At 41.0% G+C, this 25,178-nt stretch overlaps 1 pseudogene; it reads right to left on the reverse strand.

The window, feature by feature from the left end:
• Nucleotides 1-20,118: 20,118 nt before the first annotated feature.
• Nucleotides 20,119-24,394, reverse strand: LOC141494914 (protein Wiz pseudogene; annotated as a pseudogene).
• Between the last annotated feature and the right edge of the window lie 784 nt (nt 24,395-25,178).

Here is a 25,178-nt window from a genome sequence, read left to right on the forward strand (position 1 = left end):
AAATTCCCACCGGAAAAAGAGCAGATACACTCATATTTGGTGGTCTCCATCAAACTAATACTTCCATAGGGTTTTGCCTCATGTAAGGAAAAGAATCCTACTCTTTGTTAAAGTGCTGTGTTAAGTTATTTTTAGTATTACTCTGTTGCCTTGGCTACATGAATTCCACTTTAGCATTTACCAGTTAAATTACAGAGCTTTACCATATAAGAGATGGCTGCTATTAGTAGAACACTGGAGGAAGAATAGTCTAAAGTTCAACTACACTTTGCATATTATGATACTAAGATTTAGAATTGTAAATGACCTTAGAGATACAGCCTCTTAATTTCGCAAATTATTTAAAACTGCACATGACTTTCACAATCATCTAGCCCAGGTCCTTTGCTTTATAGGTCATAAAATTTATCACTTCAACTGACTTTAGAGAGTAACTAGTCCAATATCTTTATTTTACAAATAACTGAGGCCCAAAAAATAGAGTGGCCACTCAAAATTATACATGTATTAATTATCCTATCTCCAAATAGAAAGTTCCACTGTATCAAGGCTGTCTTTTTATAATATAATTCTCCAAAAGTAGAAGGAAAGGATTCTTTTTATCTTAATATCTTATAAACTTAATTTAAAAAGGGAAATGAAAATTGGTTTCTTAGAATTTACAAACTTTATAGATAGAACAGCAAAATGACAAATATGGGGGAAAAGTATTTAAAAAACTTGCTAAGCATTTTTCATAGTACTTTGCAGAAAGATGAAATATACACACTTGTTAAAAGTAATTTTTCTGTGGAAATACGTTTAACATGGCTATACATGTATAACCTATATCAAATTATTTTCTGTCATGGGAAAGGGGGTAGGAAATAAGAGGGAGAAAAATGTAGAACTCAAAATCTTGGAAAAACCGAATGTTGAAAGCCATCTTTACACATTAAAAAAAAAGAAAGAAAAATCACCAAAAAAGTAATAATTTGACAACATGATTATTATTAGATCACTAAGGAGACATACTTGGTAGTTTTGTGCAATTAAAAATGAATCCTTGGGGCGGCTAGGTGTCGAAGTTGATAGAGCACCACTGGCCCTGGAGTCAGGAGTACCTGAGTTCAAATCCGACCTCAGAGACTTAAGAATTACCTAGCTGTGTGGTCTTGGGCAAGCCACTTAACCTCACTGCCTTGAAAAAGCCTTAAAAAAAAAATACTTTTCTAAACTCCCCATAGCTACAGGCTTATGATATTCCTAAAAATAATGCAATAGGAAACCAACTCTTCAAGAGTTTACTTTTACCTTTGTCGCCCATTCATGAATGCCTTTGTTCAGACTTTTTCTACTCATATTCTGCCAGTACTGCTTGAGGTCTTTCCATTTTACTTTTCAATTATTTCTAATCCCACATGCTGTTGTTGTTTGTCCTTCATTCTTTTTCTGCCTTTCTTTTTTTTTCTTGTTTTTTGCAGGGCAATGGGGTTAAGTGACTTGCCCAAGGTTACACCGCTAGGCAATTCTTAAGTCTCTGAGGTCATATCTGAATTCAGGTCCTCCTGACTCCAGGGTTGGTACTTTATCCACTGCACCACTAGCTGCTGCTTATCTTTCATTCTTTTCTTTCTTTTTTTTTTTTTGCAAGGCAATGGGGTTAGGTGGCTTGCCCAAGGCCACACAGCTAGGTAATTATTAAGTGTCTAAGATCAGAATGGAACTCAGGTCCTCCTGACTCCAGGGCCAGTGCTCTATCCACAGTGCCACCTAGCTGCCCCTTATCTTTCATTCTTAAAGAAGACTTTGACTTCAGGGAGCAGGATGCCATAACAATTGGATTTAAGTGCCTCACTTTCTCCGACAGCAGTATTTGGATCCTGTGGCCAGATATGATCAAGATGTCTAGAGATGACTCTAGGCTTGAGTCTATCAGGATAGTAACTTGCCCAAGGTCATACAGATAGTAAGCATAAAGTATCTGAGGCTGAATTTGAACTCAGGTCCTCCTGACTCCAGAGCTGTTCCTCTATCCACTGTACTACCTAGTTGTCCTCCCACATGCAATATATCTCCTGAAGGCCACAATAGCTTATATTTCACCTTTATATTCTTTCCATATTTAGTCTGGAGTGTAGTAAAAAGGAGAGCCTACTTGGTAGGGGACTGATGTCAGAATCAGGAAGATCAGGCCCTTTCTTTAACATGACTTTTCAGTGACCTGTGCATCCTCAACCTGGTCAGCAAAATATGGCCAGGGACCAGATAGTCTGGATTCTTGTTTTGTGCAGCTATCAGTTAAGAATGGATTTTAAGTTTTCAAATAAAGTTTTATTGTAGTTTTAAAATACAAACATCATTCTTACCTTCAGGTGACAGTAGATTGGATTTGACCTTTGGGAGTAGTTTGTTCACATTGTAGATTATTAAATAATAGATGAGTAACAAGCATATTTGTACCAGTGGAAGAATTTTCCACGACTCATTGCAATTCAATCATAGATCTAGACCAAAAGGGGAAAAAAAGGTAGAAAAGAGCTCAGGATCAGAAAAGGAATAAAGAGACCTGAGGTAAGTGTCTTGGTTCAGCTATTGTGAATTTGAGGAGGCAGCTTCTACTTTGAGCATCACTTTCCTTATCTATTAGTGATGTTCCTTTTCACTCACCTTGTAGGGGTAAAAGGTGGCAGAGAGCTTTGGGCCTGGGGTCAGAAGGACATAGATTCAAGTTTTTCTTCAGGCACTTACTGGCTGTGTGACCCTGGGTAAATCACTTAACTGCTGTCAATTTCCCCCTCTGTAAAATGAGAATAGCACTGATGAAACTATTGGGAAAACTTCCCCAAAGTAAGGATGTTTTAGACTTAAGGAAGAACAAAACTAAATTAGGTTAAAGGCATAATTATTGATAGTTCACCTAGGTAAGACCTTGACCTTCAGCTCACCTACATGGAGAAACCTTGCCTGAGGGCTGAACTTTCTTCTTGATAGACATTTACTCTTGACTTAAATACCATTATCCCTTCACCTCCTGCTCTTCTAACCAAAGAAGAGTACCTCCAATTTAGGATGGGGCTGAGTCAAGCAACAGAAGACTGGGAGGGAACCTCAGGAAGAGGTAGAGGAAGGGATGATGGGAGCGGGATGAGGGGAGAAGAAAGGAGGAATCCCATAAGTACTTCTAGGTCTATTTATGGCATTAGAAGGCAAGTCTAAGGGGCAGCTATGTGGCAGGGGATAGAGTACTTCCACTGGAGTTAGGAGGGCCTGATTTCAAATCTGCCCTCAGACACTTAATAATTAACTAGCTATGTGACCTTGGGCAAGTCACTTAACCCCACTGCTTTACCAAAAAACAAGCAAACAAAAAAAGGCAAGACTTATTTTGTGAGTGGTCTCTATGTCCTTTTCAAATGCAAATTAGCTTTGCCAAGGGGTACTTGAATGTACCTCATCTATTCCTCTTCTTGTAGCAGGCTTCCCAGTTTTCTTTCCTCTTCCTTTCTCCATGCTGGATCTATATGATCCCAGCTCCTTGGGGTTGGACCATGTGGTCCCATGTGGCTGGATCCACATTGATCTAAGCCGAGTCACCATCTTATGGCTGCATCCTTTCCCCTTTGTTTTTCCCTTTTTTTTTTTTAGATTTTTCAAGGCAATGGGATTAAGTGGCTTGCCCAAAACCACATGGCTAGGTGATTATTAAGTGTTAAGTGTCTGAGGTCGGATTTGAACTCAGGTACTCCTGACTCCAAGGCCGGTGCTCTATTTCGCCACCTACCCTCCCGTTTTTTTCCCTTTCTTAACTGTTTTTGTTATTCTTCCTTTAGCTTCCTTCTCTTCTTAGGGCTCAGTGGTTTCCTCCCTTTACTTTAACTCTTTTTCCCTTAGCAATTTGTGAACTTTTGCAGCAACTTGGAAATTAAATGTGAGTCAGAGAGCCTAGTGATTTCTTCACCCAAAATGAACCACAGTCATCGCTCTCTGATTTCTCCACCCTAGTTGCTTCAGCAGCACTGAGCAAAAAAGAGGTTAATATGAAATAGGGGAATTTCTAGTGACTTGTTAAAGAAATATAAGTTTAGGGGGGCCAGCTGGGTGGCACAGTAGATAGAGCACCAGCCCTGGAGACAGGAGGACCTGAGTTCAAATTTGACCTCGGATATCTAATAATTGCCTAGCTACATGACCTTGGGCAAGTCACTTAACCCCATTGCCTTAAATAAATTTTAAAAAAGTTAAAAAAAAATAAATATCAGTTTAAAACTGATTTTTTTATAGCACTTACCTCTCAAGGTTATAGCAACGATCAAATGAGATAATATTTCTAAAGGGCCTATATGGTTATTTATGATCCCTTTTTAATGACTCCAAATCTGTCTGTGGAATTTTCCTGGCAAAGCTATTAGAGTATTTTTTGGTTTCCTGCTCCAGTGGATTAAGGCAAACAGAGTTTAAATGATTTGAGCAGGGTTACAACTAATTAAGTATTTGAGGCTTAAGGAAGGCAATACATGAGATGATTTGGACTGCTTATACTAATGCAGTGCCCTAATTGTCATATGGATGTAGTGGTGGTTGTTTGTCCTTTCCCAAAGAGGACTGATGACATCACAAGGATAATGTTTTGAATGGACATGAATTAGATTTAAGTGAGGCATTGCTGCCCCAAATAATCAACCTCACTCTCTCCAGCTGAAGTTCAGGGGCAAAACAAAAGTTGAAGCAACTGGCCATAGTCTGGGATGAAGAGAGTGACTTTGTCCTTTCTAAATTTGTTTTTTTCCCAGGTCTCAGTTTGTGTGAGGCTGTGCCAAGCAATAATGAAGGGCTAGGAAAGAATTGAGACAAAAGATAGTCCAATTTATCATAACAAAACTATTAATTTGGGACAGGAAGACCTTTATGGGTTGGGGCCAGAACAGAAAAACAATTGCTATTAACATTCGTTCTAAGCCTTCACCTAAACAATGAGCCACAGAGGCTTGGGTTGGGGACTATTATTAGCTACTCAGTGAGAGTCAGAGCAATTTGAGTTTAAAAGTCTTATCAAGGAGTTGCATTTGAAAGACACTGGACTTCTTAAAAGCCTGTCTTTTCACAGCTATATTTCAAGAAATCATAAATGAAAACATACATGACAAAACAGAAATTGTTGCAGCTTTTTGAAAAAAGAAAAATAACGTGGAACTCATAAACTTGCGAAAGTATGAATACTGAAAACTACCTTTGCATGTAATCTAAAAGAAAGAAAAAGAGTAAAAATAAATAGAAATTGACAATTTAAAAAAAAATAATCATGTGGGGCCAGCTAGGTACTGCAGTGGATAGAGCACCAGCCCTGGAGTCAGGAGTACCTGGGTTCAAATCTGGTCTCAGACACTTAATATTTACCTGAGTTGTGTGGCCTTGGGCAAGCCACTTAAGCCCATTTGCCTTGCAAAAACCTAAAAAAAAAATCATGTGTCACATGGTATACAGAATATCACACATATTTTATAGGCTGCCTACTCATAAATAGAATTAAGTATATTTCTACCTTCAAGGATTTGAATAACTGTAATGGGGATATGAGTATTAGCTTGTTCTCCTTGGCACTGAGAAGCAGATATAGACTTGATAAAAAGAAAAGGTCACTGACAATTTTTTCGTTGTTCAGTCATTTCAGTAGATCAGAACTGTCTAAGAGTAGAGTAAACTGTTTTGGGAGATTGTGGGTTTCCTTTGATTGTATCATTTCTGTTCAGTTTGCTCAGCTAGGACTATCTGATTAGGCTTTAATGGCAATGGAGATTTAAAGTAGAGTGATGGGTATATAGCAGAGAAAAATGTTCTATGTTTAACTTTTTTCATTCCATGTTGAACTTGTATTAACACTGACCTCCATTCCATTGTTCAAAGTGAATAGAAGCCTATCCATACATCCATACTCTGTCCCCATTATTACAGAATCTACTTGAAGACACAGAATTTACCCTTCAGGATATGCACAATCTATGTTACCCTCTCTTTAATATTTCCCTGGCACCATCCTAACTCCTCCCCCTACCCCTTTCCAACACATCCCTCTACTACCAGCTAGCTTCACCTATCCCCTAGAATTAACCCAGATGCAATGCCCTTGCAAGTGCTCTTTCTGTCTTTATGCTGCTTATCCCAGGTGCGACTAATCAGCCTGGAAGCAATCACCTTACAACTGTCCTTAATTGTCTCTCCTATACTACTCTTTCTTTATATTGCTTATCATCTGGATCAGCCCAATTGCAACGATATTGCAACTTCATTTATTTATTCTTTCTCTTAATTTCTGCTAAATTTTCCCTAAGAAATCTGCTCAATTTTCTTGTTACTTTAATATCCACAATAATTTGTAAATAAGGGACCTCTAAGTAGCACAGTGGATAGAGCACTGGCCCTGGAGTCAGGAGTACCTGAGTTCAAATCCAGCCTCAGACACTTAATAAGTGACTAGCTGTGTGGCCTTGAATAAGCCACTTGACCCTATTTGCCTTGCAAAAAAAAAGAACTAAACTAAAAAAATAATTTGTAAATAAATTTTCTTTTGTCCCTAAATACCTCTGAGTCAAGCTTAGGTCTTTAAAGTGAATTCATTCACAATTCTCAATGTGACTAGACCACCCTAAAAGCATTCCCCCAGCATCAGGTGGATGAATGCTCTGAGGTACCTTTTGATTATGAAATTCTGTGATTCTATAAAATATTTTATGTTTTTTTAATTCCTTAGTATCTAGTACAGTGTCTTGTACATATTAATATTTTTAATGAATTTTTAAGTATTATATGGGCAAATACTCTAATGCTTTATATCATGGATTATTCTACATGTCTTTAATGTAATCTTTATCATCTTCAAAGACTCATTTTATTTTATTTTTAAATATTTTATGTTTTCCAATTATATATAATAGTAGTTTCTACCTAATATTTTTGTAAGGTTTTGAGCTTTACAATTTTTCCCCTAACCTCCCTTCCCCCACCCCCCACAGAAAGCAGTTTGATAGTCTTTACATTGTTTCCATGTTATATATTGACCAAAATTGATTGTGTTAAGAAAGAAATTATATCCTTGAGGAGAAAATAAAATATTAGAGATAGCAAAATTATGCAGTACATAAGACACTTTAAGAAAAAAATTGAAGGCAATAGTCTTTGGTCTTTGTTTAAACTCCACAGTTCTTTCTCTGGATACAGATGGTATTCTCTGTTGTAGGTACTCTAAAATTGTCCCTTATTATTGCATTGATGGAATGAGCAAGTCCATTTGTTGTACCCAAAGAGCAAGACGGAGACCAGAGTTTGATAAGATTGGCGATCTTTATTCCCAGGGACTATCTGGGGATTGAGTACCCAAATCAGACAGTACCTGAGTGTTCAGGGGATAGGGTTTTTATAGTGTTTGGGGGGGAGTACAGAGAACAAGCAAGATACAGAAGCAAAGTCAGCAGTTAGATATATTATCTTGTTATACTAATACAAACATATAAACATATGGCTCAGTATAGATAGGGATGAGAAGGGGTCAGGGTCTTTGTGTAATGATTGTCTGAGATGGAGGGAGTCAGGAATTTACTATCTTATGGTTCCAGCTGCATCTGGGAAAGGGGGAGACAGTCCTGGAATTTAACAGATACAGCAAGACAATTAGGCTAACAAGGATGCTTTGTAAATCTTTAGACAATTTTATGGTATATCCATGACCCCTTGTGTCCTATCAGACTATATTCAGACCTAAAGGCACCTAGCCAAAGTTATATTTCTAAGGAATTTCTCAGGGCCCAGAAGGATGTCAGGGACCCCTTTCTATACAGGAATTTCACAAACATTGATATTGTACTTCACATTAAGATTGATCGTCACCCCCATGTTGCTGTTAGGGTATACAATGTTCTTCTGATTCTGCTAAGGACTCATATTTTACATCTCAAAGTACTTGTACTAGAAAAACAGAAGAGAATATAATAGCCTTTATTAAATGTAGCTTTAAAAAAATTTTAAATACTTAAAATACTTTAAAATACTTAAAAGGGTTATATAATTCTCTAAAGACTTATCTTTCCATTATTATATCTTCCTAATTTTTAAACAGAATTTTAAAATTTAAATTAAAAAGAAGTAAATTGTAGGATTTCATTTTAAATACTTCAATTATTTTTCTATTTTTTTCTCATCAGCTGTATTAGTTATTTGATTTTAATGGATGATGTCAAAAGGTATATATATTTCTCAAGGCATGTGAGTAATGTATTCTTCTGGAAAGTCCTAAAATATATTTTTAATAAGAAAAACTGCAATGAGCACTGCTGATTATTTTACCTTTGACAAAGTGGAAAATTTAAAGGTTGGTTTGTCTTATTTTGTTAATACAATAAAATTTTATAGCATGGAAAAAATGAATTGAGTAAAATTAAAACTGACAAAGTTTAGAATTAGAAGTCTGGAGCAACTTAACCCCATTGCCTTACAAAAACTAAGAAAGCAAGAAGTCTGGAGCAACAGCTCCTGGGTAGTCTGAAATCTCAAATTCCCTACCATCTTTTAATACACTGAAAATTAAATGAACAATGATGACTTTAAACCTAATGAGGCTCCATTGCTCCTCCTCTACCTAATCTGATCAGGTATGTCACAGGCATACCTGAACACTTTGCAGAGTAGGGGTAGCAGAATCATTTTACACTGCCCATTCTCAAAGTCTCATCAGAGAAAGAATCATCTTTCTATTGTCCTGTCCCTGCAAGCCAAATGCTTCAGTGGGCTGATTACTGGAGGTTCCAATAATAGATGATAACACTGCTGCTGCTGCTGATAAATATAGCTTTGTAATTTGCAAAGCATTTAAATATGTTAATTCATTTGATTGCCTTAGGAACCCTGAGGTAGATACTATTAGTACCCCATTTTACAGATGTTGGGAGACCAATAACAGTTCAGTGACTTGCCCAAGATCACATAGGTAGGTTTCAATTTCAGGGGCTGACTCTAAGAGCCCCTATTGGGACTGGGGCTAGAATTCACTAAGTATATGTTACCTACAGTTTGCCACCTCTCAGGTTTCTCTAGTGTCTTTCTCCTAAAGCAGGCAAACTCTCTTTCAAATGTTCCCCTCAGAGCATCTCATTTGAAAGATCTTTAGTAAAAGCCTTTATGTTGAATAAAAGCAGATTTCTTTGTTTTCTCTACCTTCTAGAGAAGAGCAAGAAAATTCAGAGGAAAAGGAAACCTGGGTCATGACCACCCTTCAAATACTTGAAACCAATCATCACCGCCTTGTCTACACCTATCCCCATAAGTCTCCTCATCTCTGAGTTAAACATGTGCAGTCTCAAGAGCAACCTGGACCCTTGTTTGCAATCTTCAGCAAACACTTTGTAGTATGGAGTTTACCAAAAAGAAAAATGATATTTCAGAAATATTGCTTGGATCTGAACCATCCAGGGCTACTATTTCCACCTCCTCACTACTATAAGGTAAAGCTGTGATGTAACCTACTGATGCACAGTCTTTTTCTTTAAAGCCAGAGTGCTCTATCCATTGAGATACCTGGCTACCCTATCTCAATTTCTACCAGTATTAGACAGTTGACTCCTTGGGGGTTCTAGGGGCTTTGACAAATTACAGTGTATTCTATTAACTTAGACCCCTATCCTGGTATCAATGCAAAGCAATCACTCATAAATGTAGTATACACTTATAAATGTAATATAGCTGCAACTCAAGTTGCTTCCTTGTGGCAAGAAACAGCATCTCTGATACTAGGTTGATCCACTGTTTTACTGAGTCAAGGTTCCTCCTTAAGGGATGCCCATCAGTTGGGGAATGGCTGAACAAAGTGTGGCATATGATTGTGATGGAATGCTATTGTTTTGTAGGAAATCATGAGGGATGGTACTTCAGAATAGTCTGGAAAGACTTGCATGAATTGATGCTGACTGAAGTGAGCAGAACTAGAAGACCATTGCACACACTAACAACAACGTTGTGTGATGATCAACCATGATGGACTTACTCATCTCAGCAGGACAATAATCAGAGACAATTCTAAAGGACTTGTGATGGAAAATACCATCCACATCCAAAAAAGAAATTATGGTGTCTGAATGCAGACCAAAGTTTACCATTTTCAATTTTTTAAACTTGTTTTATGTATTATGATTTTTCTATTTTTTTGCTTTGATTCTTTCACAACATGATTAACATAAATATTTTTAACAGGTTATACATATATAACCTATATTAGATTGCTTTCTCTCAGGGGGAGGTGGATGAAAGGGAGGGAGGCAGAAAAAAATGTGAAATAAAATCTTACAAAAAATGATTGTTCATTACTATTAGAGAAATGCAAATTAAAGCATCTCTGAGATACCACCTCACATCTCTCAGACTAGCCAATATGACCAGAAAGGACAATGATAAATGTTGGAAGGGATGTGGGAAATCTGGGACACTAATATATTTTCTGTGGAGCTGTGAATTCATCCAACCTTTCTGGAAAGCAATTTGGAATTATGCCCATAGGGCAACAAAAATGTGCATACTCTTTGATCCAGCAATATTACTATTGGATCTATAACCTGAAGGGATTATGAAAAAGGGTAAAAAAAATCACTTGTACAAAAATATTCAAAGCAGCCCTGTTTGTGGTGGCAAGGAAATGGAAATCAAGTAAATGTCCTTCAATTGGGGAATGACTTAGCAGTCTATGTATGTCATGGAACACTATTGTTCTATTAGAAACCAGGAGGGATGGGAATTCAGGGAAGCCTGGAGGGATTTGATGAACTGATGCTGAGTGAGATGAGCAGAACCAGAAAAACATTGTATAGCCTAACACAACATGGGGGTGATGATCAACCTTGATGGACTTGCTCATTCATATCAGTGCAACAATCAGGGAGAATTTTGGGCTATCTACAATGGAGAATATCATCTGTAACCAGAGAAAGAATTGTGGAGTTTGAACAAAGACCAAAAACTATTACCTTCAATTTAGGAAAAAAAAACCCCATTATCTTATGTAATTTTGCTATCTCTTATACTTTATTTTTCTAACTTAAGGATGTGATTTCTCTCTTATCACATTCAACTGAGATCAATGTATACCATGGAAACAAGGTAAAGACTAACAGAATGCCTTCTGTGGGAGGTGGGGGAGAGGGAAGCAAGAATGGGGGAAAAGTTGTAAAACTCAAGATAATTAAAATCTTTCCCAAAACAAAAACAAAGCAAAAAATGATTGTTGAAAACTATCTTTGCATGTAATTGGAAAAATAAATAAATAAAATGGTTTAAAAAAAAAAAGAAGGTACCTTCTTGGCCCCAGCACCTTGCTGATTCAACTACTGGTAAACTCTGGTATGTACTCCAGTTCCTGGACCTCCTGAAGATCATTCTTGCAACTTTTCAAAACTCACAAGATCACCAATACTCTTTCATCTAACAGCAAGAGGGAATAGATGCCACAAAAATGGAACCAATAGTAAAGTCATCCAATTCCAGGCCATGGTCTGGGTAGAGAGATAAAGGTCTGAGACCTCTCTCTACACTTGAAGGTTTACAACATTTTATTCTCACTGGAATGGAATCAGAAAGAGAGAGATAGACTAACTTGACCATTTTAGGTCTTTTTTATGAATGGTGCCCAATTCTAGTTCATCAATTGATCAACAGACAGGAAATGGTCATGCACAGAGTCTAAACTTGCCATAAGTATGTCACTAAATATCCATATGGGTCCCCTGAAAATACTCCTAGGCCATTGTGGCAATTAAAAAGGTTCAAGAGACTTAATTTCTGGGCAATTTAATTGTTTTATTAATAATCAGTATTTTAATAAAAGGCTGGTCATTTGGCCATCTTAGACCAAAGACAATCATGTCAGCAGGATCAAGTTTATATGCCCATAGGAAAAGGGCAGTTCCCAAAGGTGGCAATCAACTCTGCTTGGTTCACAATTAATGAGAATGAATATTACAATAAAGGGCTGGACCTGCCCTTTGGATTATGTCATTTACTCCTAAATTAACCCCAGCCTTGGGCAATCTATTCAAAGAAATTATTAAATCTGAGTAGAGCTCAATAGCTTCCTCACATGAGTGGAATTTAGATAAAAGAGGTTAGCTCAAACTTCAGAGATTGAAATCTTGAAGATAAAAGAAAAAGGGAGAAATCTGAATCCCCCCAAATCAATTGATTATTGATAATCATTTATCTCACAGTCCCCTGTTAAATAAACAAACCTGTACTGTCATCATGCTGATGCCATGGTTTACACTACTCACAAAGTTCATGTGTACGTTATCACCAAATTCCTTCCACCATTCTTTTAATCAGCAGTCCTTGGAGGCTCTCTGGGCATGAACCAGGGAAACTTACTGACTATATAACTATGAATAGTTCTGGAATTTCTTGCATTTAAGTTTCCTTTTCTGTAGAATAAAGATAATAACTCTCTTAACTCTCTCACAGGGTTGTGAGGATGAAATAAAATTATATGTATAAAAATGCTTTGAAAAGTACAATTTTAGGAGTCAACAGAACAGAACCATATTCCAAAATGTTGTCCTCAGAAATTCAACTTCCAAATCGGCTGTTTTGCTATAAACTTTGGGAGGGTTTTTATGTGTTGGGTAAATTCTAATAGCACTGCTGAGTAAGAAGGGGAATGAGCCTAATGGGTCAGGCACCATGTAAAACACTTTACAAATAACTCATTTGATCCTCCGGACAACTCTGGGATGTAGGGACTCCTATTTTCCTCGTTTTACAGTTGAAGAAACTGAGGCAGGCTTTGCTAGGCACTCACAGGTAGTGTCTGAGATCAGATTTGAACTCACGTTTTCCTGACTCTAGGTCCAGCAATGTTCCACCTGACTGCTGTGAGATAATCCTTGCCATCTTTTACCTTTGTGATTCTACCTTTAAATAGATTGAACTACTTCCTCTCATTGGTAGAAAAATAAACTTTTGAGAAAGCCAACAAACAAACAAAAGGATAAGGATCTGTGGAACCTTCAGACCCTTAAACTACTCTGTCACTACTCCCTACTTCTTATATTTGATGTGCTTATTCTGGGCTAGCATCTATGTATTGAAATAGAGGGTTTGAGTTCCCATCCAATGACCCTTTTCCAAACCAAACTAGAAATACATAAAATTAGAATTAAAAACATGTAATTAAAGGAGAAATCATACGGACCCAGAGGAGGGGTCACCTTCTCTCATGTATTGTCATAGAGCAAGTAAGGAAGGGAATGCTTGCTGCACAATCCACCCTCTTCAGGATGTGTCCCCACTGTAAGGCTCTGCACAATCCACCTTCAGAGTTTCAGCAGGACTCCAAGAAGAAAATGGGTTGGGACTTCCCGCCAAGATGGAGGAGAGAAGACAGGCACAGTTCTAAAGTCTCCTGATCTCTTCCCCATCTATCACATGAAACAAACCTCTTAACAGAAATCCGACCCACAAAACCCAGAAAGAAAAGCCGGGAGAAAGAACATCTATCTCAGGATTTGTCTCCGGCAGCAGCATTGGCTAAGTTCAGATGGGTGAGTCTGGGCTCAGAGGGAGGATCAGCCCTAGATCAACCAGATTGGCAGCTGAATTGGAGCCGGGAGTCTGAGGGCCTGAGAGCCGAACCTGCTGGATCAGCAGTGGGGCTGGATGGCAGGGGCTTGAGTCAACTAGGGAGTAGAGGCACTGGTGTTGGTGCTGTCCCCTGGGAGCTTGTGGACAGGGCTGGGAGGAGAGTTCCGGTGCAGGAGAGCCATGGACACCATCCCTGGACTCCTCTGGTCTGAGGAACTCTGAGTCCCATTACAGCTCAGACCTCTTCCCGAACAAACAAATGCAAACTAATTCTGCCTCAGGCCCAGGTGTGTTAGCAGAAGAACCAGCCCAGCTGAAGAAGGACCTCAGGCCAGGGTAAAGCCCACCATTGATTGAAGGCAAAAGAATTCAATAGCTCCAACTCCTCCATTCAAGCAAAGGGAAAAGGCCTCAATCAAGTTCACAGACACTCCAGAGAAAGCAACCAACACCTCCTACTGTCCAGCTAGAGAAACCGCACTTAGTGAGTAAAGCCTTTAGAGATCCCAAGCCCCTGTGAACGAGCCCCTCCCCAACTCAGGTCTTAGCAAAATGAAGCAGGGTCAATGGAAAGGTGGATCCATAGAAAAATTCTTGGAAGGGAAAGACCCTAACTCAGAAAGGCCTAGAACCTCTGAGGAAAATACTATCTGGTCTTCAGCACAGAAAGACTTCCTTGAAGAAATAAGGAAGGAGCTTAAAAATTTGGGAGAGACAATTAATACCTTGCAACAAGAAAAACAAAACCTTAGAAAGTACAATTGGACAAATATAAAAGGAGAATAAATCTCTCAGATCCTCAATTGGACAAATACAAAATGAGAATAATTCTCCCAGATCCCCAATTGGGCAAATACAAAAAGAAATTAATTCTCTCAAAACCTCAATTGGTCAAATGGAAAGCTCTTTCAAAAGTAGAACTGACCAATTGGAAAAGGAGTTGCAAAAGGTTAATGAAGAAAACTCCTTCCCCAAAAAAAGAATGGAGTCTACAGAAACTAATGACTCCATGAGACAGCAAGAGTCAGTTAAACAAAATCAAAAAATAGAAAAAATAGAAAACGTAAAATACCTCATCAACAAAACCACTGACCTCGAGAATAGATCGAAGAGGGGCAACCTGAAAATTATAGGACTTCCTGAAAACATTGAAGAGATAAAAAGCCTGGACTTAATATTACAGGATCTAGTGATGGAAAACTGCCCTGATATCATGGAATCAGAGGGCAAAGTAGTTATTGAAAGAGTACATTGATCCCCACCAGAAAAAGATCCTAAAATGAAAACACCAAGGAATGTTGTGGCCAAACTCCAGAACTGTCAGATAAAAGAGAAAATCCTGCAAGCAGCCAGAAAGAAACAATTTAAATATCAAGAAGCCACAGTAAGGATCATGCAGGACCTGGCTGCATCAGCATTAAGGGATCAAAGGGCCTGGAACAAGCTATTTCAAAGAGCAAGGGAGCTTGGAATGCAGCCATGCACCTACTTTCCTGCAAAGCTGAGCCTTCTCTTCCAGGGAAAAAGATGGACATTTAACAAAATGGAAGAATTCCAAAAATTTCTGATGAAAAGACCAGACCTAAACAGAAAATTTGGACATCAAACAGGAGGTTCAAGAGACACATGAAAAGGTTAAAAAGGGGGGGGGGCAGTAAAAGGAAAAAAAAATGCTATCCAATAAGTTGAAACTGGCTATATCCCAGCATGGGGGAAAAAAGATTCTCATAAATCTTGAGAATTGTAACTCTAACAGAGAGAATATACCTAGCCAGAAATGATGGACATTCATGACCTATCCATGAGACTCCTATCCAATGGGATGTAACTGGCTTTAACCCCACTTGGGACAAAGACTCTAATAACTCTCAAGAATTTTAACTCTATTAGATAGAATGTACTGAACTAGAAGGGACAGACACTCAGAATTTTCTATGACTTAGATAGAATGATCTAAAAAACACTACCTCCTTAAAAAGGGAGACAGGAAAGAGATGGGAGGAGGGAGGGGATTGAATGGGGTAAATCTCATTACATTAAGAGGTACAAAAAAAACCTATGGTAATAGAGGGCAAGAAGGGAGCAGATGAGAAACACCTGAATCTTCTTCTCATCAGACTTGGCTTAAAGTCAACCTACATATACTCAGTTAACTTATAAAACACCTAACCTTTCAAGTATTAAAAGGGGAAAAGGGGAAGGGGGGGAACGGAGAAAGGGAAGGTGAGTGGGGGGGAGGGGAAATAACAAAAGGAAGGGAAGGGAAAAGGGAAAAAGGGAAAGGGAAAAGAAAGAGGAGGGGGTGATATAGGAGGGCAAATACACTGAAGGGAGTGGTATTCAGAAACAAAGTACTGGGGAATATGGATAAAGGGGGGAAGGGGGGAAAATACAAACAGAGGGAAGATAGCATGGAGGTCAATAAAGAATTAGTAATCATAACCTTGAATGTGAATGGGATGAACTCTCCCTTAAAATGTAAGCAAATAGCAGAGTGAATTAAAAACCAGAATCCTACAATATGCTACTTACAAGAAACTCATTTGAAGCAGAGAGATACATATAGAGTAAAGGTAAAAGGTTGGAGCAAAATATATTTTGCTTCAGCTGAAGTAAAAAAAGCAGGGGTAGCAATCCTTATCTCAGACAAAGCAGCAGCAAAAATAGCGTTAAAAGAGATAAGGAGGGAAACTTTATCCTCCTAAAAGGTACCATACACAATAAAGTCATTTCAATACTGAATATATATGCACCCAGTGGGACAGCACCCACATTCTTAGAGGAGAAGCTGAAAGAACTACAGGAAGACATAGACAGAAAAACTCTACTAGTGGGAGACCTCAGCCTCCCATTCTCAGATCTAGATAAATCGAATCATAAAATAAACAAAAAAGTTTAGGAGGTAAATAGATTGTTAGAAAAATTAGATATGGTAGACTTATGGAAGAAACTGAATGGAGATAGAAAGGAATATACCTTTTTCTCTGCAGTACATGGAACTTATACAAAAATTGGCCATGTACTAGTACATAAAAACCTAATGATCAACTGCTGAAAGGCAGAAATAGTGAATACATCTTTCTCAGATTACAATGCAATAAAAGTCATATGCAATACTGGGCCAAGGAGATATAGACCCAGAACAAATTGGAAACTGAATAACCTCATTTTAAAAAATGAGTGGACCAAAAAATGAATTATAGACAGAATTTACCATTTTATCCTAGAAAATGATAATAATGAAACAACATACCAAAACCTATGGGATTCATTCAAAGTGACTCTCAGGGGATATATTATAGCTCTAAATGCTTACATGAATAAATTGGAGAAAGAGGAAATGAATGAACTAAAAAATTAGAGAAAGAACAAATCAAAAATCCCCAATTAAATACCAAATTAGAAATTCTAAAAATTAAAGGAGAAATTAATAAAATCTAAAGCAAAAAAGCTATTGAATTAATAAATAAAACCAAAAGTTGGTATTATGAAAAAAACCAATAAAATTGATAAACCTCTGGTCAATTTGATTTAAAAAAGAAAGAAGAAAACCAAATTGCTAGTATCATAAATGAAAAAGGTGAACTTACCACCAATGAGGAAGAAATTAAAGTAATAATTCAAAATTATTTTGTCCAACTCTATGCCAGTAAATTTGATAAAGTGAAATGGATGAATATTTACAATTATATAAGTTGACCAGGTTAAATGAAGAAGAGATTAAATACCTAAACAACCCTATCTCAGAAAAAGAAATTCAACAAGCCATCACTGAACTCCCTAAAAAAAAATCTCCAGGGCCTGATGGATTCACAAGTGAATTCTACCAAACATTTAAGGAACAATTGGTTCCAATTCTATATAAACTCTTTGGAAAAATAGGGAAAGATGGAACTCTGCCTAACTCTTTCTATGAAACCAATATGGTGCTGTTACCTAAACCAGGAAGAGTTAAAACAGAGAAAGAAAATTATAGACCTATTTCCCTGATGAATATAGATGCAAAAATCTTAAATAAAATCTTAGCAAAATGATTACAACAAGTTATCACTGGGATAATACATTATGATCAAGTAGAATTTATTCCAGGAATGCAGGGTTGGTTCAATATTAGGAAAACTGTTAGTACACTCAATTATATCAACAACAAATCTATCAGAAATAATATGATCATATCAATAGATGCTGAAAAAGCTTTGGACAAAATACAGCATCCATTCCTACTGAAAACACTAGAGAGTGTAGGAATAAATGGACTGTTCCTTAGAATAATTAGCAGTATCTATCTGAAACCATCAACAAGCATTATATTCAATGGGGAGAGGCTAGATGCATTCCCAATAAGATCAGGCGTGAAACAAGGGTGCCTATTATCACCACTACTATTCAAAACTGTATTAGAAATGTTAGCCTCAGCAATAAGAGAAGAAAAAGAAATTGAAGGAATTAGAATTGGGAAGGAAGAGACAAAACTCTCACTCTTTGCAGATGACATGATGGTCTACCTAGAGAATCCCAAGAAATCATCCAAAAAACTACTGGAAACAATTAGCAATTTTAGCAAAGTTGCAGGTTATAAAATAAACCCTCATAAATCCTCAACTTTTCTATATATGTCTAGCAAGATACAGCAGGAAAAGCTAGAAAGAGAAATCCCATTCAAAGTAACCTCAGACAATATAAAATACCTGGGAGTCTATTTGCCAAGACAGACTCAGAAACTTTTTGAAAACAATTATAAAACACTTCTCACACAAATTAAATCAGATTTAAATAACTGGGCAAATACCAACTGCTCATGGATAGGTAGAGCTAATATAATAAAAATGACAATTCTACCCAAACTAAACTATCTGTTTAGTGCCTTACCAATCAAAATTCCAAAAAATTACTTTAATGAGTTAGAAAAAATTGTAAGTAAATTCATATGGAGAAATAAAAAGTCAAGAATTGCCAAGAGCTTAATGAAAAAAAGTACAAAAGAAGGTGGCTTAGCCCTACCTGATCTAAAATTATATTATAAAGCATCAGTCATCAAAACTGTTTAGTATTGGCTAAGAAATAGAGTGGTGGACCAGTGGAATAGACTAGGTGTAAAAGCAGGAGATGATTATAGTAATCTGCTGTTTGATAAACCCAAAGAGTCCAGCCATTGAGATAAAAACTCCTTCTTTGATAAAAACTTCTGGGATAATTGGAAGTTAGTATGGAAGAAACTTAAATTAGACCAACACCTAACACCCTTTACAAAGATAAGATCCAAATAGTTACAGGACTTAGACATAAAAAACAATACTATAAGCAAATTAGAACATCAAGGACTCATTTACCTGTCAGATCTATGGAAAGGGGAGCAGTTTATGACTAAGGAAGAGTTGGAGAACATCACCAAAAAAACCAATTAGATGATTTCGATTACATTAAATTAAAAAGCTTTTGCACAGATAAAACCCACTGTAACCAAGATGAAAAGAAATGTAGTAAATTGGGAAACAATCTTTACAACTAATGATTCTGACAAAGGACTCATTTCTAAAATATACAGAGAACTGAGTCATATTTTTAAAACAAAAAGCCATTCCCCAATTGACAAATGGTCAAAGGATATGCAAAGGCAATTTACAGATGAGATCAAAGCAATTCATAGCCATATAAAAAAATGCTCTAAATCATTAATTATTAGAGAAATGCAAATTAAAGCTTCTCTGAGGTACCACCTCACACCTCTCAGATTGGCCAATATGACCAGAAAGGATAATGATCATTGTTGGAAGGGTTGTGGGAAATCTGGGACACTATTACACTGTTGGTGGAGCTGTGAATTCATCCAACCCTTCTGGAGAGCTATTTGGAATTACGTCCAAAGGGCAACAAAAATGTGCATACCCTTCGACCTAGCAATAACACTACTGGGTCTATATCCTGAAGAGATGAAGAAAAAGGGTAAAAAACATTACTTGTACAAAAATATTTATAGCAGCCCTGTTTGTGGTGGCAAAGAATTGGAAATCAAGTAAATGTCCTTCAATTGGGGAATGGCTTAGCAAACTGTGATATATATATACATATATATATACACATACATATATATGTCATGGAATACTATTGTTCCGTTAGAAACCAGGAGGGATGGGATTTCAGGGAAGCCTGGAGGGATTTGCATGAACTGATACTGAGTGATGAGCAGAACCAGAAAAACACTGTATACCTTAACAGCAACATGTGAGTGATGATCAACCTTGAAGGACTTGCTCATTCCATCAGTGCAACAATCGAGAGCAATTTTGGGTTGTATGCAAAGGAGAGTGCCATCTGTATCCAGATAAGGAGTTGGAACAAAGTTCAAGGACTATTCCCTTTAATTTAGAAAAAAAACAGATATCTTATTGTCTAATCTTGTTACCTCTTAGAAGTCTTATCTCCTCTCTAAGGATATGATTTCTCTCTCATCACACTCAATTTGGATCAAGATACAACATGGAAACAAAGTAAAGACTGACAGATTGCTTTCTGTGGGGGGTGGGGGGTGGGGGGAGGGAAGTGAGATTAGGGGAAAATTGTAAAACTCAAATAATATCTTTAATAAAAATTAATTAAAAAAAGAAAATGGGTTGGGATCTATAGAAATCAATAATCTCCTTCTATGAACCTCTTTGATCAACATCCCCTATCATCCCCCTAGCTAAATTTCAAATCTAGATAGTATGTGTTACAGACTTATGATGAGTGCTGCCATACCCAGCTCAATGGCCTTCTGGTGAGAAGTGGGAGTAGTGGGGGTGGGCAGTAGCTTTCTAAGTATTTAAAGAATGAGTGCCTCTTGGCTGCCAGAGTTTTCCATTGAGCTGCTGCTATTTGCCAGAGCTTTCTTCAGTTTATGGGGCTTTTTCTCTCAAAGAGAAGATTATCATTCTTTTGTTGAACTGCCCTTATCCAACGAGTGTCTTAAACTGATCTGTATATTATTTGCTGTTTTTAACGAGTCAAACCCATATCCACATAGTATGAGCAAAGGGTTTTTCAGGTCCAAGTTTTTCTTTCTTTTTTTTTTTTTTTTAAAGGTCAATTGCCTCCCAGCTTTACTTGGCGCAGGACTCCAAAATAAAAATCAATGCTCCTTATTGTCTACACAAAACTAGTTTTAAAAAGTGGAAGGTCTAGGAAGCTATACATAAAAAGCAATAGTGTAAGAGGGGGTGATGAGATGGGAAAAAACAGAGTCCCATCCCAGGGTGAGGGAGGGGAAGGGGGGCCTCTAAAGTACCCCCTGTTGATCTTTGGGGATAAGACTTGGCAGGAGAAAGCTGTCAGCTCTGAGCTTAATTCTTTTCAGGGAAAACCCCTCTCAGGGTCTCAGGCTGCTTGGGGGCCACCAATGATTTCTGTGGCATTGGAGGTTGTCAGTGCTCCCTGGCCTGGGCATTGTGGAAGGTCTGAGGCCAACGCTGACCCCCACACCAGGCATCAGAGGGCCCTGGAGCAAGCACCATGGGAATGATGCACTCTTTGATTGGGCATCTAGTAGAGAGGGGGAAAAAGGGGAGAAGGGAAAAGGGTAGGGAAGGGCATATTCCCCCATGAAACAAGATGCCCTGGGAGTGTGTGAAGGGTGGGTTGTGTTTGGGGGTTTGGGGAGAGGTCAGAAGTAGTGAAGACTATCATGCAGCCAACCTGGGGCAAAAGAGGAACCAGATGGTTAGTATTCACCTGGTGCCTAAGGCAGCAAACAGACAGGGGCTTTGGGATTCTACACACAAAGAACCGAGTGGAGATTGACTCCCTTGCTCTGGCTCCAGCCCTCATGGTCCCAACAGAGGAACTATCTCCCAGGCTCTCTGCAGATTTTTAATCTGCTTGGCCACAGACAGAAAGAAGCTAGTCACCTCTCTCTCTCCTGGCATAAGCAAGAGTTGAACACTCATGGGTATGAGTTTTGCCCCAAAACCTATGGGAAGAAATGTTCTTTTTGAACTGTCACACCCTGGTTAGGGTAGTTTCCAAGCTCAAGGAAGAAAGGAAGGAAGGGAGGAAGGGAAGGCTTAAGAAAACAGCTCATCATCATCTGTAGTGTTCACGCTTAGGGCACCAGGGTCTGGGCCCGGGGCCTGAGTGTTGAGGTTGTGACTTGCTCCTTTGGAAACGGAACAGAGGAGGGTGGTAAAGAGAGTAAGGGTGAAACCAACAGAGAGAAAGGAAGAGAGGTGGCTCTGGAATGCTTCACGCTGCCTCCCATTACTGAGCTTCTGCCACTGTCTGTGCCTCAGGGGCCTCAGTCTCCACTGGCCAGGGCTTTGCTTTGGAGAAGTTCATTTCCAGGATGTGCCTCTGGAGATGCCATACCCATTCCTCCTGGATGGAGAGAGGACCCTGGAACTCCACTTCACAGAACCTGCATTTCAGAGTGTAGATGTTGCCCACAAACTTCACCAAAGACGTCTGAGGAGGTCGGGGGAACAGTGAGGGGACAGGCCTTACTCTGGGAGGTGGCTGCTGTACTTCCTCCAACTTCTGCTGAAAGTCACTGACCTCCTGGCCCCGAGAAGGGGTTGAATCCAGAGGTCGGGCTTGTCTGCGCTCAAATTTATTGATATTCTGACGCTGATGTTCTTCGGCCTTCACCAAAGCCAGAGGTGAGGACAGGGGTCGTTCACCACCATCTCCAGTCCTACCAGCTTCCCCAGGCCCCAGTTCACCCAGGTTCTTGTTCATTAGGGCGAGGCTGTTGGGAGCCAAGGTGAGGGGCACGTCTTTGTCCCCATCTCGCCCATAGCCTGAGTTACGAACTTCTTGGTAAAGGGTTGGCCACCCTGGATATAGCTGCGATAAGCTCCCACCTTCTTGGGTCTGTGCTTGATCCATTCACTCAAGGTCTCAATTGGGGAGCCATTCACACACCATTCTGTCACCCCAAATTGTCACAGGTGAGACCGAGCATGGCTAGCCGGTGCCTTGCGATTCTCAAAATAGAGGCCACACAGCTCACAACAGGCCTCACTAGAAGTGTGTGAGCTTTTGTCATGAATCATCTTGGTCTTGAAGGGCAGCTCTGTCTGGATATAGGTCTTGGGCTTCATTTCTTCAGAAAGAAGTCGATCTTCAGGAAGCGGCTGCTTTGCCGACATGGGGGTGAGGAAACCAGTAGATGGTCTGGTGGCGAGAGGAGAGAGGCTCATTTCCTGGGTTACACTGGCAGCCCCAGGCCCAGGTTTGCCAGGATGACCAGCCAATGGGGTCAGAGACAGGGCCTGGAGCATCTTCCCAGGAGATTTGGGGCCCTCCTCACCCAGGGGTGAGGGCAGTTCACCTGCAGCAGGTTCCTTCTTAATGAGACACGGTTTGGCCTTTTTCTTTAGGATCTCTTGCAAAGTATCAATGGGCGAACCATTAACTGACCACTCAGTCACTCCCATCTGCCACAGGTGGGAGTGTGCGTGGCTTGACAGACCCTTGCGGTTCTCAAAGAACTCACCACAGAACTCACAGCGGATGTCTCAGACTGGCTCAGCCCGTGAAGATAGATTTAGGGGTGCCATGTCCTCACGAGGTGATCAGGGTCCATCAGATGGGTGGCCTTCACTGTGCAGGCTTCCAGCCAACATCTCCCGTTTGATCTCCATCTGCATCTGGTCAAGCTTCAGTTTCTTCTGGAGGGAGGGAGGTAGCAGACCAGGAAACATCTTCGAGCAGTTGGGGGTGGAGAGGTGGTGGGTGAGTGGCCCAAGGGACTGCTAGATGGCTGCAGCTTCTTGGAAGGGGGAGGTACATGCAGCTCTGAAGCACTTCGAGCCTCCTGGGAGCCACCAGGACCCCCACCCATTGCCTTGGACAGTCCTTTTGGGCCTGGCAAGGTTGGGTTGAGTGGTCCTCCAGCTCGAGGATGGGTCCAGTGCTTCAGAATTTCCTGCAGGGTGTCAATAGGTGAGCCATTGACATACCACTCTGTTACTCCCATTTGCCGAAAGTGGGAGCTTGCACGGCTTGACAGGCCTTTGCGATTCTCAAAGAATTCACCACAAAACTCACAACGTATATCCCTGACTGGCTCTGGGCCTGATGTGAGGTTCAGGGGCCCCTCATCCTCTGGTTGGGGCCACTATGCCTTCGGGGAGCCTGACAGGGGGCTCAGGGGCAGCTTGGGGCTCTTGTCCTCAGGGTTCTTGGGTGGGGGGGACCCCGACAAGCCAGGTGGCACCTTCTTGAGAAGAGGGGAGCCTGGTGTGTGGGAAAGGCCCTTGGATGAGAAGCCAGGGGGTGATTTGATGGCCTTGTTGATGGGGCCATCAAGGGATCTGTCAACTGCCTTGCTGAGAGTCAACAGGCCTGGGCAGGGAGAGGCAGTTGCTGCCTCTTTGGGGGAGCTGGATTTCTTGGCCAGGGGAGGGGGCAGAGGGTGGCTGTCAGGTTTTCCTTTCTGTTTCATCAGCTCTACAGCAGGTCGATGGGGGCTCCGCTACTTTCAGACTCTGCCACACCTAGCTGCCGAAGGTGGGAGCGAGCATGGCTGGAAAGACCTTTTCTGGTCTCAAAACAAGCACGACACACCTCACATGTTGTCAGATTCTGAGCCTTAAGATCTGAGAGCTCTTGTTTGCTTCCATGGGGGATCTCTGGAGACATCTTGCTACCCAATCTGCTGGTGGTCTGCTCCAGTGGCCCAGGTGGAAGAGCACTCTTTTTGGGGAGTGGGGGTGAGGTTAACTCCACAGCCACCATCTCTTCTTCCTCAGAGGCCAGACCGGCGCGGCTCCCGGGCCCGGGCCCGCTCCTCCTCCTCCGGCTCCCGGCCCGGGCCCGCTTCTCCTCCGGCCCCAGGCCCGGGCCCGCTCCTCCTCCTCCGGCTCCCGGGCCCGGGCCCGCTTCTCCTCCGGCCCCAGGCCCGGGCCCGCTCCTCCTCCTCCGGCTCCTGGCCCGGGCCCGCTTCTCCTCCGGCCCCAGGACCGGGCCCGCTCCTCCTCCTCCGGCTCCCGGCCCGGGCCCGCTCCTCCTCCTCCGGCTCCCGGGCCCGGGCCCGCTTCTCCTCTGGCCCCAGGCCTGGGCCCGCTCCTCCTCCTCCGGCTCCTGGCCCGGGCCCGCTTCTCCTCCGGCCCCAGGACCGGGCCCGCTCCTCCTCCTCCGGCCCCCGGCCCGGGCCCGCTCCTCCTCCTCCGGCTCCCGGCCCGGGCCCGCTCCTCATCCAGCTCCCGGCCCGGACCCGCTTCTCCTCCGGCCCCCGGGCCCGGGCCCGCTCCTCCTCCTCCGGCCCCCGGGCCCGGGCCCACTCCTCATCTGGCTCCCGGCCCGTTCCCGGGCCCGTCCCTCGGCGGCGGCGGGGAGGGGGACGGGGCCGGGGCCCGGGGATGGGGGCGGCCCCCCCGCGCGGCCCTGCCGCCGCCCTCTCGGCACTGGGCGGTGGAGGCGGCCATCTTGGGTCCGGCGCACGCGGAGCGGCCGCCCCAGGCGGGAACCTCTTTTTTTCTTTTGGAGGCTATCTAAGGTTAAGGGACTTGCCCAGGGTCACACAACTAATAAGTTGGATTTGAACTCTGGTCCTCCAACCTCTAGGACTAGTGCTCTATCCACTTTACCACCATGCTGACCCCAAATTTTTCTAC

The sequence above is a fragment of the Macrotis lagotis genome, chromosome 8 (assembly GCF_037893015.1).
Source record: "Macrotis lagotis isolate mMagLag1 chromosome 8, bilby.v1.9.chrom.fasta, whole genome shotgun sequence".
In the NCBI taxonomy this organism is placed as follows: Eukaryota; Metazoa; Chordata; class Mammalia; order Peramelemorphia; family Peramelidae; genus Macrotis; species Macrotis lagotis.